Source organism: Molossus molossus, unplaced genomic scaffold, assembly GCF_014108415.1.
Source record: "Molossus molossus isolate mMolMol1 unplaced genomic scaffold, mMolMol1.p scaffold_m16_p_22, whole genome shotgun sequence".
In the NCBI taxonomy this organism is placed as follows: Eukaryota; Metazoa; Chordata; class Mammalia; order Chiroptera; family Molossidae; genus Molossus; species Molossus molossus.
In genome coordinates this window covers 28129670-28146103 of record NW_023425358.1, presented here as the reverse complement: position 1 = coordinate 28146103, position 16434 = coordinate 28129670, and the positions used below count along the sequence as shown (strand labels likewise).

Here is a 16434-nt window from a genome sequence, read left to right as displayed (position 1 = left end):
GTGACTGAGCCCAGATTCAAGTCTCACTCTCAGTTCTAAGGCTCACACTCATGTGTTCCGTCCCTCCTACCCAGTGGCTTCTGTCTCCCCAGGTAGGACACACGGACACAGAGGTGTTGAAACTAGATTCTTTAGTTGAGGTCACTCAGCTAGTGGCAGCAGGATCAAGACCTGAGCCCAAGTGCTCCTGGTGCAGTGATGACCCCACTGTCCCTCAGCTGTGTCTGAGAGAGGGCAGGCAACGTTTTCAAAGCCACACAGCAGTCCAGAGCTATGTAATACCCTGAGTCCACACATCAGTCCTCTGCTTCTCAACCCTTCTCCTCCCAAACAGTCTAGACGCAGAGCAGGTGGTGTGAACACGCACAGCGCCTGCCCCACGTGTAGACCCAAGGTCACGTGATGTTTACATTCTCAGCATGCGGACACCTGCGCCTTTCTCTCCTGCTCAGGGAAGCATCATGGAACACAGCTCAGGGTAAAGGACTCCATGGCAGGAGGAATCTGGAATCCGTTCACTTGTTCATGTAACAAACATTAGCTGGGCCCTCACTGTGTACCAGGCACTGTTCAGGAGGCTGGGAAACATCTGTGAACACAAGAGAACAACCAAAAACCCCTGCCCTCGTGAGCTGAGATTCCAGTGGGTGGGGGACACTCTTACAATAAACAAACAAAACAAAACAAAAAATAAACGTGGAGTAGATGGTTATGCTATATTACAAGGCAATCGATACTATAAGGGAAATAAAGCAGGAAGAGAAAACATACACCAGAAAGGGGCTGTGACTTTAAATAGAGTTTACACAGGGTTGTCAGGGAAGAAATGTCGCTGAGAATGTGACATGTGAGCAAAGACTTGAAGAAGATGAGGGAGGAAGTCATGTGGTTATCGGGAGGAAGACTCTTTCAGGCAGTGGAAACGGCATGTGCAAAGGTCCTGAGGTAGGATTATAACTGGCATGGCAGAGAAGGCCAGCGGGACAGGAGGGGAGAGCGCAGGAGAACAGAGTAGGAACAGGGGCCTGGTGATTAGTTTGGCTTTGGGGAAGCCATTAGGAGGGCTTTGAAGAGAGGAGGGCCATCATTTGGCTTGGGTTTTAACCGGATCCCTCCTACTCCCCTCTGGGAAATAATGGCAGGAAGGCAGGGGTGGAAGCAGAAAGACCTGTCAGGAGCTTGCAGTAACGCAGGTGACAGATGATGGGGGCTCGAACCAGGGTGGTAGCCACATGGGAGTAGAGAAGTGATCGGATTCTAGATACATTTTGAAGCTGGCGTCTAGATTTGCTGATAGGTCAGACCAGAAGTCTGAGAGACCAAAGTCAAGGACAACTCCAAGGTTATCACTTCGAGCGGCCATCACCTGAGATGATGAAGATGCATGTATTTATACATTTCTTTTCACTGGAAACTGTTCCTACATGTGCATCTTTAATCATCGTTAGTAACAAACCCACCCCAGAGCTCTCCATTGATTGTGACAGAACCGCATGGCGCCCTGTGGCTGACCCCCGCTGTCGTTCTGCGGGGAGACCTGGCTCCCACAGCTGGTTCTGCCTGTTGGTCTCAGGACCAGCCTCGTTATTCCACAGGACTTAGTAAGAGTGGGCAGAATTCCCGGGGGGTGGGGGGTGGGGGGGGTCTCTGAATGGCTCTGCACCTCCTCTGAACACAAGCCAAGAACCTCATTTAAGAAAAGAAGCCCCGCACCCTGTCCTGTCTGTCCCCAACCCTCCTCTCTGGTAGGCGTGAAGACAGACAGGGGAGCCCCTGCCCCGCATCCACAGTGGATAATCCCACCACCACCCTGCCTCACCCCCCCTTTCTCCGTCTCCCCCATCCTCCTTGCAGCTGATACCATTTGTGAAAATGTGGGCCTGAAGGGGCTGTGGCTGGAAACGTTTGATTGATCTCCAATGGGAGAATGTGACTTCTCCCCCTTTCTCTTAGATTTGCAACAAAAGGCAAATCCTGTTTTCTCCCTGAGGCTGTTCCAGCGCATAAGGTGCATTTGAAATGCCAACCGGCCTGGCTGGTGGTTCAGCCCGGGGCTGCGGAGGGGGTAGGCTTCCCTGGTGGCCAGCGCTGACCTCCTCGTCCTCCCGGCCCACCCCCACCTCCAGCAGCGGGGGCAGGGGCTGGGTGTCCAGGAGGAGACCTCATCGGAGTAGGCTGGCACGCAGGACAGCAGGGCACCGGGTGCTGCCACTCACGGGCTGCGTGACCCGGAGCAGGTCAGCCCTCCTCTCGGAGCCTTATGGGAAGAAGGGTTTGACTGGGGGGGACCTACCTGCCCAGTCTTTCCGCTCTAAGTCTTCGCAGAGCAGAATCTCAAGAAACGCCTGGGGAGGGAGAGGAAGAACATCAGAAGTAAGATGGAGGAGTCATGTCTGAATTAGTAAACGGAGCACTTACTATGTGCCAGGCACTGTTCCAAGAGCTTCACATATACTTACTGCTAAGCCCTGAAATAACTCCATGAGGTAGCCCTACTGTTGTCCACATCCAGACCCAGAGAGGAGAGGGCAGCTGCTCAAGGGCAAAGTGGCAGAGCCAGGGTTTGAACTCGGCTGTCCAGCTCCAAGCGACGCCCTTACGGTCACACTGTGCTGCATCTGTCAGGGAGGACGCCGGAGCCGAGGAGCCAGGCTATTCGGGGCCCTGCAGGAACGTCAGGTGGTTTGATATCCCAGAGAATGACACACCGGGACAGGTGAGCCGGGGGACCGTGGACCTTGGAGGCCCTGAGAGCCAGCTGAGAGGTCTGGACTTGCTCCTCAGGGCTCTGCAGAAGGGAACGGCATGATCAACTCTGCATTTTGGGAAAATAACCGTGCCTGCTGCGTGGAGGGTGGGCCGGGCAGAACCAGAGCGAAACAGGGGGCTGTGGCCATTGTGTCTTGGACTGGGAAGGGGACAGCAGAGATGGAGAGTTGGAGATGGTGCTGAGGTGCTTTGAAGGGAGAATGGTCAAGATTTGCTGATGGGCTGGATGTGAGGGTCAGAGAAAGAGAGGGTCCGGGTGACGGCCAGCTTGCTGCTTGGATAAGGAGGTAGATGATGGAGCGGGTGGACAGGCGGAGGGGCAATGAGGTGTTGAGGGTCAGACAGGTAACGTCTCAGGTGCCTGTGGTATTTCCATGAGGAGAGCTAGTGGAGACAGTTGGGCGTCGGAGTCTCAAGGTCAGAAGTGAGAGACATCCAGGATGACCATGTCCTGGGGCCTTGTTATCAGTGTACCTTTCATCTCCAGGGTGTCCCAGTGTGGACAATGAATTATATGGTCACCCTAGACATAATTGTCCCTGCCGCATGACACATCTTGGTATTGAGGACATCTGGGTCCAGGTTCTACCCCATCTTATACACACACATCTGGACAAATCCTATATATTCACATGGATAGTCTCAGCTGGACACAAGTAAAAGTGTGACCATAATATGTAATTCCTAGGGAGACTGATTGATGATGGTCAAAGACTGTTGGGCTAGCCTAATGACCTTCAATCCTGCCAGGCCCCCATACTTGTTTAGGCCTCAGGTCCCACCACTAGGGAGATTTATACAGGGAATGAAGGCTGTGTCTATGCCCCACCAGCCAAATGGTGGAATCAAACCATATCAATGAATTATTTGTGTAATGCTTTCTTTTTGACTCTAATCATATTCCAAAGCAACCCAAGTGACCAACGTTTCCCTCCATATAAAGAAGGGTGCTCTACTGCAAATCGACAAAGGTAAGTCTGTGCTGAGCTTATACAGAAGGATGCCACGGGGCCTTTGCACAGGAAAGGGGTGAATGGAACAGCACCTGGCTTTCCAGATGTGTTTCCTGTCTCGGCCACCAGCATATGGCAAAATGTCTGTAGGAAGAAACCAGAGCTCTGGGTAGATGGTTGGTCCCTGAGGGCAACCAACACTCTCAAACAGGAATTTGAACCTAGAAAATTACCTTCTCAAATGCCTTGCCACCAGTTTTTTTTGAAGGCTCTATGCCTCCCATTCATTAGTGTCCATGGTGACAATTCACGATGCTGCTTTCCCATGTCTTCCAATCCCTGGCTGTGCACACCAGCTCTGGAGGGTCATGACATTTGCTTGTCCCATCCCATGGTACTTTCAGAGGCCCAAAGCAGGAGGTGCTAGTGGGGTTCAGAGGATCCACAAGTGGCCCCCATAGTGCCCAGCCCAAGAAGTACCACGGTGGAGGGCGTGGCTTCCAGAGGCAGACTGTCTGGGTGCAAATTCCATCTCCACCACCTATTAGCAGGACCTCTTCGTGCCTCGGTTTCTTCACTGTTAAAGTGAGGTTGATCACGGCACCAGACTCAAATGATTGTGGTGAAGATGATCAGAACAAACGAGTGCATGACTCAGAAGAGGGCTCCGCACAGAGCCAGTACTCCACGAACAGCCACCGTTAGTAGTAGTGGGAGAAGCATTTATAACGGTGCCGTTGAATATCATCCCTCAGGCATGGGTGCAGGTGGAAGAAGCCAGGACCAGGAACAGAGAGGAAAAGAGTAGAAACAGGGAGTTCTGGCTGCCAGGACCTTGCTCAGAAGCCCCCCAGGGGTCCCCGTGATGACACTTCATTCAGACGTTTCTTTTTTGGGGATGAGAAATGCAGGTTCTGTGTCAGAAAGCATTGCAAATTCCAAATTAGTGAGGTTTCATGGTCTGCAGAAAGGCGCTGGAGGGAAAATCGGTCGACGGGGTGTTTTTTAGCTGTCGGAGCAAGCTGGCTGATTGATTGTCGCGGTCAATAGACTGTGCAGCCAGCAGCCGGGGAACGGGAGCGGGCAAGGGGACAGGGAGAGGATGGCACACCGGGCAGTGTGGAGGAGGCGGAGGTGTGGTCAGCAATAGGGAGGGACAGTTACACCACAAGCTGGGTAGACACAGTCTGGGAGCCAGAGACACTGGCCACAGTTTCTTAAGAACTCTGGGCATCCTCATTCATTCACTGTGTGTCCTTAAGCAAGTCACTACACCTCTCTGAGCCTCTGTTTTCTCATCTAAGAACAACCTTTACAATACCCACTTCGAGGGTTAAGTGAAATGGTGGGTTTTAAATGTCTGATGAGGTGTTGGCACATGGCAGGAGCTCAGTGACTTGGGGTGATGTGCTCAGGCTTCAGCCTAAGAGCCCAGAAGCTGTGTTTGAAAGTGACAACTCTCATCTTTAAACCGGGGGCTGTGAGCCATGTTTTCGGTCCTGGCCCCTACTGCGCCACCTTGATGTGTCCAGAAAGAGGTGAAACAACAGGGATGTCTTACTTAGACCCAGAGAAGAAAGTGACTCACCAAAGTCTTGGAATTGGACAGGCTCTCCGGAGGTCACTGGGGCCAGTCCCCTGTCGCCGGGGTCACAAGCTGTTCCAGGCAGATTGGAAGCCTTGCCCTCCTCAAAGATGATGGGGGAAATGTGATTCATAAGGCCCCTCACCAAGCAGAAATTCTTTCTCTTTTTTAAAAATGTTTTTATTGTTTGTTTTTTTTTTGAGAGAGAGAGAGAGAGAGGAAGGGAGAGAGAAATAGAAACATCAATGTGGGAGAGAAACATTGATCGGCTGCCTCCTGCACGCCCCCTACTGGGGATCAAGCCCGCACCCAGGCATGTGCCCTGACCAGGAATTGAACAGGGACCTCTCAGTCCATGAGATGATGTTCAATCCACTGAGCCACACCTGTCAAGCCCAAGCAGAAATTTGTGTCACACAGGAGCTAACATGCCTCTTTTGATAGTAATGGCAATTATAATTACAATAATAAGACACTGTGCTTAGTTTAATAAGTATATATTCCCACAAGCACCTCAATGCATAAGGTATTATACCCATTTTAAAAATGAAAAAATCTGAGGCTTACCTAGATGAGGAACCTTGCTCAAGGTCATGCTGCAACGTCCTAGAGGGATTTACAATGAGCTGTGGGAGCATGGTGGGGTACAGAATTTATTCTATGGGGACAGGGGCGGTGGGGGTCAGAAAAGGCAGGTGTGATAGTTGAACTGAGCCTCGGAGGACGGGTGAAGCTTCTCCTGGCCCAGAAGGGAAGGGAGGGTGCAGAGAACAGAGGGATTAACTGGAGCAAAGACAGCCAAGTTGGGAGCTTCTGACCTAACGCCTATTTACAATGAACAGTGACAGTGACAATGACAGCTAACATTGATTAAACGCTGACTCTGCACCGGAATGGTGTTAATCATGGTGCGAGCATCATCTCGTGGACTGGGCACCATCATCAACCCCATTTTGCAGAAGAGAGATAAAGTGGCTGGTCCAAGATCTCAGGTTGGCAGAACCAGCTTTTGTGCTCTGACCTGCCTGCTCCCTGGTAGCTCCTGACCAGTTGCTGCCCATTGTCACCAGAGAAACCATGGATCTTTTTTTAAAAATATTTTTTATTGCTTTTTTTTTTTTTTTAGAAAGAGAGGGAGGGAGGGAGAGAGAGAGAGAAACATGGATCGGCTGCCTCCTGCACGCCCCCCCACTGGGGATCGAGCCCACAACCAGGACCAGGAATTGAACCAGGACCTCTCAGTCCATGGGATGAGGCTCAATCCACTGAGCCACACAGGCCCAAGAAACCATGATCTTCGAGAGACTCTGCCCGTGTGGTAGGGTGGGGCTGTTCCGAGACCCCTGAGGCTATTCCTGCCACAACCCCCACCCCACCCCCAAGTCCTATTGGAACCAAGGGGCACCCATCAGAGTTGGTGGGAGATGATCACGTAGCTGAATGCCTAATAAAGGTAGAGCTCTCTAATCAACCCACAAGCCTGCGGTAATGGGTTTGACTTTTAAAAGGCAGCTGAAAGTCCCAGTGGAGAGACAGACCTTTCCCATCAACTCCTTAATTAGAATTACGGTGGAGGAGCCATTTTCTACAGGTGGGACAGCTGGGTGCCTGGGCTGGCATTGAGAAATGGCCACTTCCCCGGAAAGCCAGACATCTGCTCTCTCCAGAGATCCCTCTCTCCCACGGGGACTCCTTTGTCAGAGAAGAGTGATCATGGCAAAAGATGGGGCCTCTGGGACAAGCCTAAGGGAGGGTGAATGGCAAGGGTGTGATTTGAGAGCTCACTGGTGATTGGTGCTGGAGCTGCAGAGGCGGAGTCTTCTGAGAGCGTTCTGATTGGTGGAGTTGCAATGGACCCAACTCTCCATTCATTGTGCTGCCATCATCATCATCATCATCATCATCATCATCATCATCATCAAATAACATATACTGAGCTCTTTTTGTGCGCCCAGGAAATGTGCTAAGCATTTTACAGTTACCTTGAGGCAGTTAATATTAACATCCGCGCTAACATTCCACATCCTCAGATAGGAAAATGAAGTCCTGACGGCGTTAAATAACTTCCTGTGGGTCAACACAGTCCAGAGAGAGCAAAGCGGAGATTCCAACCTGTGTCTGTCTGACTCTGGACATTACAGTATTAACTATGGTTTTGCGTTTAGTCGTTTTATTGAGAAAAACTTGGTCTTGGGTCTATGTCTTTGATGGAATTCATAGAAATAATGCCCGAGACAGGGATTTAGGTCTACGTGAGTTGCTGAGGGCATGCTCTTGGGGGAAAGGGAGAGAACCTAGGGCAGAGGCAGAACGCTAAGGACAGCTGTAGTTTCATTGGGGTGTAGCCTCCCCCTGATCTCTTGGGGAGCTCTGGAATGCAAAATGCACCATAGAATTAGTCCTACCCTACAGCAATGGGGCAGGTCTCTTGCAAGCCTATGTCAAGTACTCCTTGGCTATGGGCTGCCTCTCCTCTCCCCCACCCAGAAGTGGACAGAACCTTCTAGAAGGGGACACCTGTGAGCCATTTGCAGCAAACACTCATACTGACCTAGGATCTGACCAACAACAACTACCATTGCTGCAGGAGAACTGAGTGCTGGTCCCTGCTCAGCCCCTAACTCGTCGAGTGCCCTTGAGTGTAGCACTTGATCTCTCTGGACCTCAGCTTCTCTGGGCTTGGGCTCATTCTCCAAGGGCGGGCCAAGTTCTGACTCTGCAGTCTGGCAACGCAGCCATTGGCCCAGCTGACAAGCTCTGTTCTGTGACCGGGAGGAGAGACGGGACCCCTCCCCTGGTTCCGACAGCATGAGGCGAGGTGCCCGTCTGGAGAAGCCTTTATCTCATTCCCCCGCTGTGTTATTTTAAAACCAACGAGTCCGGACTTCAGGTGCTCACCACCTGCCACCAGATTTGTGGCTTGTCTGTTCCGTCCTCTCTACTTGTTAGGAATTTTCTTCTAAACCTCAGCCCAGAGAAGAAGGTGTGTGCGTGTGTGCGTGTGTGTGCGCGCGCGCGCAGGAACATGAAGTCCCAGCTGGGCCATATTCTCAGAAGTCCCCCTTCCTGGCTGATGAGAGGATCCAGGGGGTAACTGTGGGAGGCCGAGGGGAGACCTGGGAAAGGACAATTAGCCACTCAGCTTGGCGGTGGGCAGCCGAGGCCCCAGCGCCGGGAGGAGCTCCTGGACACTCAAGGACACTCCCACCTCCCTGCTCTCCCCCTTCCCAGAACCCCCTGCCTTGGCTGTTTATGGAGAGGGCCTAGAATCGGCAGTGTGAGTCCCCAGAGGCAAGCTTGGCAAGTCAGGCTGCAGAACAGCGCGACCTGTTCCTGGAAAGTGTGGCTGTTGAAAGTGCCGCCATGTCCGGCACTTAGACCGTCTAAGTGCCGGACATGCGTCACATCAGTGCATCCTCACAACAGCCCTGTGAGGGGTGTCCACTTGTCATTTCACCAGAGAGGAGGAGAGACTTGCCCAAGGTCACCTAGCAGATGAGTGCAGGAATGAATAATAAATGAGGGAGAAAATGAAGAGCTGATGAGTGAATGGATGAGTGAACGCACAAACGGTAAATGAATCACGGAAATGAATGAACGGGAGGAATCAGACACTTGATGAGTATGTTTTAAGAGCCGGTCCAGGGACTGGGACACCCCTACTGAGTCATCCTGTTACCCCGAATCCCACTGGTACGATGCCATCAGGGCGCACCTGCCTCCCCAGTGTCCCACCTCACCCTGGCCAGGTGTTCCTGCCTACTTCCTGGAAGATCCACTCCCCTGGCTCTAGATACTGTCTAAATGCTAACATCTACCTCGAAGATGCATTTTCCCAGTGCTAATGTCTTCTCTGAATTCCAGCCCCATGGGCCCAGCTGCCCACCTACCATCTCCACATGGAGGTCTGATTGGCATCTCAAAACTAACATGTCCAAAACTGAGCTCCAGAGAAGCTTTCAAAACACCCCTTTCCTCTGGCAGCTGACCCAGGCTCACTAATTAGCAGCTTCTAGTATGTTCCTACCCCAGGACCTTTGCATTTGCTGTGCCCTATGCCTGTTATGCTCGTCTCTCAGTCATGCATGAGGCTCACTCCCTCATCACCTTCAAGTCTTGCTCCAATGTTACCTATTCCCAGAGGCCTTCTCAGATCACCCCATTTAAAATTGCAGCCCCCGCCCTGGCCGGTTTGGCTCAGCAGTGAGAACATTGGCCTGCGCACCAAAGAGCTGCGAATTCGATTCTGCTCAAGGGCACGTACCTTGCTGGTGGTACAGTCCCCAGACCTGGTCAGGGTCATGTGGGTGGCAACCAACCAATGTGTCTCTCTCACATCGATGTATCTCTCTCTCCCCCCCCCACCTCCCACTCTATCTGAAGATAAATGGAAAAAAATATCCTAGGGTGAGGATTTTTAAAACAAGAAAAAAAAAAATTCAGCCCCCTCCCAGCAGTACCCCAGTCTCCCTTATGCTCCATTTCTCTTCCACAGCACACTCATCACCTTCCAATAAGCTACATGTTTACCACTTAATTGTGTGCATTGGCCTCTCCTCCTCCCTCTGCCCCTCCCAGGGGAGTGTGAGCTCCACCAGGCGGGGTTTTCTTCCTGGTGTGTCCTCTGATGTGTTTCCAGTGCCGAGGGCATTGCCCACATCTAGTGGGTGCTCAATAAGTAGCTGTCGAATGGGTGGCTGAAGGAAGAATGAGTGAGTGGTCCCTGGCAGCAGTTTTGGGGGCGGGTCGTTACTCTCTCAGCTCTTGAACCAAGGCTCCTCCCACCCCGGCAGGAGGTTTCCCATCAGGCTGCGGGCTTCTGCCCTGTTCCCAGCAGCTCTGGTTAGCAGTGGCTATAATGATGCCCGGAAGGGGCTCACCTAGAACAGTTTTTCCCACACCAAGAAAATATAGTCAGCAACTTGCCTTCCCTGGAGAAATCTAAACCCTGCCTGCAACTCCAGCTGATACAAAGGTCCTGAGGGTGCCCTGGGCTGGGGCGGGAGGTGTTATTCTTGCCCGTGGTGACACAGCCTGGCAGAATAAGGGCTTAAACTCGGGTCAGGGGGGCTAGGATCTGGGCACTTCCTCAGCATCATTGTTTGCAGCCCGTTCAAGTGGGAAGGCTCAGCCTTTTGGAATTCAGCCATTTCCCAAGCTGGGGCAGCCTGCGTTTCGGGCAGTCCCGAGAATCGCGTGCTCCTTCCCTCTCGGCAGTTTGATCCCTCACGCAATCGACAGGCCAGCCTGTGGAGGGAGAAATGATGGGGTGGGTTTGGGGTTGACTGGAGGGCAGCGGGTGAATGTATTCCAGATGAGAGTTCAAAACCCAGGCAGGTTGGGGACCTGACCCACTTGGCTGAGCTGGATAAGAAATGCTGAGCTTATTTTTCTCCATATGGTTCTTTTGTCCTTTGACCTAAACTTGGGAACTGGGCAATTATTGATATACAAGAGTGTTTACCACACACATACATACCTGTTCACACACAGGGTCTCAGCCCCGAGAAATGAACTAAACCATTCTCAGCAATTGCCTGCAGAGAGAGCATGTTAGAGAGCTGTGGCATGCTGAAGCCTCCGGAGCCCAGGCACAAACTAGCCATAAATCCATCCTGTCTACGAGCTGAGTTGGCCCCATAAGCCTTGGGCTTTCTGGGGGGCTCATGAGCTTAGGGTCTGGGCCGTCATTCTCTCCTGAAACAGGCAGATTGTTGGTGTCTGGCCAGGTGTGGGGACGAGAGTGGGTCCTTCACGGCCCTGGATGCAGGTGTAGACCAAGAACCTGGGTCATGAGCCTTGGACGGGAAGCACGTCCCTTTGCTTCCCACGTCTCAGTGTCTTCACCTGCGTAATGGGGATAAGTTCACCGAATTGAACACCTGATAGAGGGTTGTCCACATCGGGTGTGACACTGGATTAGCAAGGAGAAGCTCTAGGGGGGATGGAGGCACTAAGGGGCAGGGATGCCCCAAACCTCACGTCCAAGTGCCATTCCTGTGTGTGGAATATAAGATTCAAGCCAAACCTTGAGTTACCGCCTCTTCTCCAAACACATACAAGCCCTGTCTTGCAAGGTAATTACACCCCCACTCACTAGTTTCTTACACTTTCAAAGTGTTTTCTAGAAGCCTGTCCTTTTGCCTCAGTTGGTTCTTATACATACGCAGGGCAGGAGGTCCTTGCCTCTTATAGGTGTAGTGGGGATGGCCATGCTCGTCCCGGGCGTCTTTGGAAACCTCCGTGAGATGATGCATGAGAAGTGCATCCCCGGTGTCAGGCACGGACTGGGTGCTGGACACATGCCAGCTGCTGCTATGACCAAGTGATGTGGGAAGAGCACCGGCGGGGGGTCAAAAGGTCACGGCTCCAGCCGCAGCTCCAACGTGAGTCACCCATGGTGTGGCCTTGGGCAAGCCCCCTAGCCTCTTGAGGACTCAGTTCCCCCACTCCGTCAGAGGTGGGCCGGGGCGGGGAGTCCTTTCAGCTCCCCTGCAACATCTCTGGTTCCCCAACTTAGTGCTGGGGCACCAGGACCTGCACGCAGGCCCCGGGATGAAGAAGCACCTCGCTGGGAGAGAGAACCATGGAAGTGGCTGGGGAGTCAGACATCGGGGAGAGTTTTGCAGAAAGTTCAGCCCTAGCTCTTATCAGAGGCTGTAAAAAAAAAAGAAAAAAAAAATCCACTGGTTGCTATGACAACGGAGAGCAGCAACTAAGCTCCAGGTCGCTGATTAGCAGGAACTGAGTGGGGAGGCCTCGTGGAATTCAGTTCTCAGGGCTCCCTCCCTCCCTTTCTCTGTGAAGTGGAGCATGCCGGCCCTTGACTTCACTGTTTCAGCCGTCCCCTGAAGAGCTGCCTTCTTTTAAGTATATTTTTTAATGCAACATTGAAGGGTTGTGTGGTTTCAAAAAATGGGGCAGCTGCTGGTCCTCCTCAGTGAAGATGGAACACGGAGGTTTTTCTTAAAACCCAAGGGTGCAGGGCTGGAGGCAGGGAAGGAGGGTGGGTGGGGCTGGTAGGAGCACCGCAGGGCTGAGGTCCTTGGCTGAGGTGCTGTGTGACCTCAGGCTGGTCCCTCTCCCTGGACCTCTGCTCCTCGTGTGTTAGGCGAGGTGGAATTTGACTCATGGTTCTCAGGGGAGATCGGTCATCAGACTTCATTTGACCATTCATTCATTCATTCATTCATCCAACAAATGCTATTGGGCAAAAAACGCACACTGAGCCAGGCTCACTATCCCTGGGGTTCAGTGGCGAGAAAAGAAACTAGTTCCCACTCTCCTGAAGCTGACCTCCCAGTCCAGAAGACCAGCACGGAGCAAAGAAACACACGGAATAGTCTTAGAATAAGAACAAGTGCTGTGAAGGAAGGCACGGCTGGCTGTTGTGTGGGGCAGGGAAGAGGGGCAGCGAGATGACACTGGGGGGTCAGGGCGGGACTGAGAAGGGGGCATGGGAATGAAAGGAGGGAGCGGGCCGCGCAGAGGGCTGGAGGAACAGCATGCCAGGCGGAGGGAACAGAGGAGCAAGGCCCTGCGTAAAGCCTGTTCGTGTGAGGGGCAGCAGAGTCGGGGGCAGGGAGAGGCGTAGGAGATGGGATTGTAGCAGGGCCTTTTAGGCCTGGTAATCCCTTTGGATTTTTATTCATGATCCCATAGAAAGCAGAATTACCTGGGATCTTTCTTTCTTTCTTTCTTTCTTTCTTTCTTTCTTTCTCCCTTTCTTAATTTTTTTTCCTTATTTATTTATTAGGCAGGGAGAGGGAGAGAGAGATAGAAACACCAATGAGAGAGAACATCGATTGGCCGCCTCCTACATGCCCCCCACTGGGAATTGGGCCCACAACCTGGGCATGTGCCCTGACTGGGAATCGAACCGGCGACCTCTTGGTGCATGGGTCGATGCTCAACCACTGAGCCACACCAGCTGGGCTGGGATGTTTCTTTAAGATGCCAATTCCATGTTTCACCCCTTTGAGAACCTGATCCATTCCAGCTAAGATGGGAACGAGGAATTTGTATTTTTTTTACACCTCCATGGGGGCCTCTGACACTCTGCCCGGTTTGGAAAACCCCCGGCTCCGTGCTCCCCGGGTCTCTTTGAAGAAAGCTGAGAAGCCAATTGCTGTGACATCCTCCAGGAAGATCGTAGATGTTTACTCTTTTACGGAGGAGCCCTTTCTTCCTCCCCGCACCGCTCCCTGCCTGCCTGGTGGAATTCGTTATGTTTCCGCTTGTTTCGTAACCTCAGGTAGGGGACACACCACCAGGAGGGTGAAGTCAGGGCTGTTGGCGAGGACACAGGGACGGTCACGCTATACACTGCAGCTCCTTGCTACCTGTCCTCACCGAAGCATCACCCAGGTTTCCCCTCCCTGATTCTGAACCCTGAAGGCGGTGACGGGCGAGGCAGTGTCCTCCACCTGAGCCTCGGGCCCCAGTGCCTGGCAGGGCCTCCACCCTCTCCCCCTATGTGCGGGGAACTCGTATTCCTGCTCCCTCCATTAGCACAAGTCCCCGCTAACGGAAGGACCTCTCGCCATGCATTTGCTCACTGCCCTGCAATGCTCCGTGTTTGCCTACCGCAGGGTCCCCTCTGGTGCAGACCTGTCTTGGCTTCCTGCAATGCCCCAGAGAGTCCAAAATGCCATTCTCCTGTGGGCCCAGCTCAGGCTCTGCTGGGCCACACGCTCCCGTCGAAAAGCTCACCGATTGCTTTGCTGAGAGACGTCGGGGGTAGAGTAGAAAAGGCACGGATGGGGCCCGTTGGGTAGACTGAGGCCCCGACTGGAACATAAAGGGGTTCGCTCAAAGCATCTCGAAAGCCCTGTCCAGCTTTTTGAAGTGAATGTTCTCTTCGGCCAATGCCTGTGCTCTTGCATTTATTCACTGAACAAATGTCACCAAGTGTTTGCTAAACAGTGGGCTCAGGGGCAGGAGACATGGCCCTGCTCTCAAGGAGCTCAGAGTTGAGTGTGAGCGAAGACGGTGAAATGGGGAAGAGCCGCCATGAGGGTAGCAAATGGACTAGCATATCCTAGGAAAGGGGTTAGGTCACCCCAGGAGTCTGCTCCGTACGTCACCACCTCCACTTCGTCAGCAGGGACCCCATCTGGCCGGGTGCTCAGGCTTGAGCCTTGGAGTCCTCCCTGAGCCCTCCCCTCCTCTCATCCTCTTGCACCACATTTAACCAGCAGCGAAGGACGCTGGAGCCACCTTCAAAATATACCAGCATCTGACCTCATCTCCTCACCCCCTTGCCGCCCACTGACCTGAGCCTGGACTATTGCGATAGTCTCCTCATCTCTGTCCTTCCTCCCTTCCATCTTGAGTCTTTGGACACTGGAGGGATCCTTCTAAAATGCACATCAAACTGTACCTCTCTTCTGTCCATGGGGCTCCCCATCCCAGTCCCAGAGAACCCAGCATTCTTCCCCTGACCTACAAAGACCTGATCGCTGATCCTCCCTCCTGCCACTCGTACCCTTGCTTGCTGTTCCTTGTCTATGCCCAGGGTCTTTGAGCCCGCTAGTCCTTCCGCCAGGAGCACATGTCCTGCTTCCCGCAGACACCTGTGTAGCAGTTACATCACTGGACAACAAATTACCCCAGACTTTGTGGCTTAAAACAACAATCAGCAGTCATTACGTCTCGGTTTCTGAGTCAGGAGTTTGGCTGGGTGACTGGCTCACCGTCCCTCATGTGACTGTGGTCAGATGTTGGCCAGGGCTGCAGTGTCACCTGAAGGCTTGACTGGGGAGCCCACGCACGTGGCTGGCTGGTGCTGGCTGTTGGCAGAGGCCTCGCTTCTCCACACTGGTCCTCTCCATTCGACCGGCTTCCGTTGGAGTGGTCGAGTCAAGAGAGTGAGGCAGGAGAGGCCTTTTTGACCTAGCCTTGGAAGTTGCTCATTATCATGTCTACAAATTTATTCTATTTTTCCTCATTTATTGTATTCATTAAAAGTGAGTTCCTAAGCCCACCCAAGATGCAGGGGCAGGAAGTCAGGCTCCACCTTTTGACGGCAGGAGTGTCAAAGAACCGTGAACACGTTTTCAAACCATCACAAACCACACGGCTCATCCCGAATCCTTCCCGTCTCCGTGCCCCCCGTTACTTCCTCACGAAGGTCTTCCCCATTACTCTCTGCAAAATAGCAGACACCCCTCCCACCTCCTGGTCTCATTGTCTGATTTATTCTCTCCATGATTTATTACCCTCTAAAAACCTTATTATTACTCGCTTCTGTGTGTATCCGCGGCTCCCCGTCTAGAATGTGAGCCCCATGATCACAGGTGGTCTCTGTCTTGTTCACGCCTCCCCGCACTGTGAGCTGGGCTGGGCACGGGGCCACTCGGGGCCTTGGACTCCTGAGTGCAGGTTGGCCTAGCCCAGGACAAGTCCTGGAGGGGCCACGCCTGGGGGCTGGGCAGAAACGACAAACCTTGAGTTGTCTGGGAAGAGCCAGGACAGCAATGCACACGGATAAGCTGGCCTGGGCTGAGGCAGGAAACAGGGCCCTCCTGGGGGGAGGAGCTGGCAGGGACGAAGGCTGGGAAGCCCTGACTGGAATGTGCATCCCTCCTGGGCTTGCAGCATCTCCCAGCTCTGCTTCTAAAGCTGCACCGTAAGCAGCCGACAGAGATGAATGTGTTTTGCTGTCCTTCCTTCCATATTGACTGGGCTCGGCCTGCTCTCCCGGAGGAGCAGGGGGCTTATCAGATGCATTCATCCCAAGTCATAAAACCAACCTGGATGCGCTGTCGGCAGGAGCGGGGTGCCTGAGAAATGCTGAGGTTTCTGATCCCTGCTGGGCCTGGGATCTGCAGGCAGGGGGAGGGGGAGGGGGCTGGCTAGTGAGGGCGAGATTCACCTGTGGACTCCCATCTCCTCCCAGTGAAGAGCCTGCCCCACCGGTGACAGTCTCTTCAAAGACTGAGTAACCCAACAACTTCTGTTCCCTCTCTGGGGCTCAGAGAAAGAGGGGGAAGTCAGGAGATTCCCATGTTGTTTGGGGCTCATGTCAGAGGCAGAGGAGGGAACTGGGGGCCTTCCTGGGGACTGTGTGCTTCTCCAGCAGGTGGCCTTACACCTACTACAGACACCAAGGGGGAGGTTTGGTTC

General features: G+C 53.0%; 1 protein-coding gene across 1 annotated transcript in view; it reads left to right on the top strand.

The window, feature by feature from the left end:
- Positions 1-16434, top strand: part of SRRM4 (serine/arginine repetitive matrix 4) — a 140509-nt gene that overhangs the window by 79909 nt on the left and 44166 nt on the right. The window lies entirely within an intron of this gene.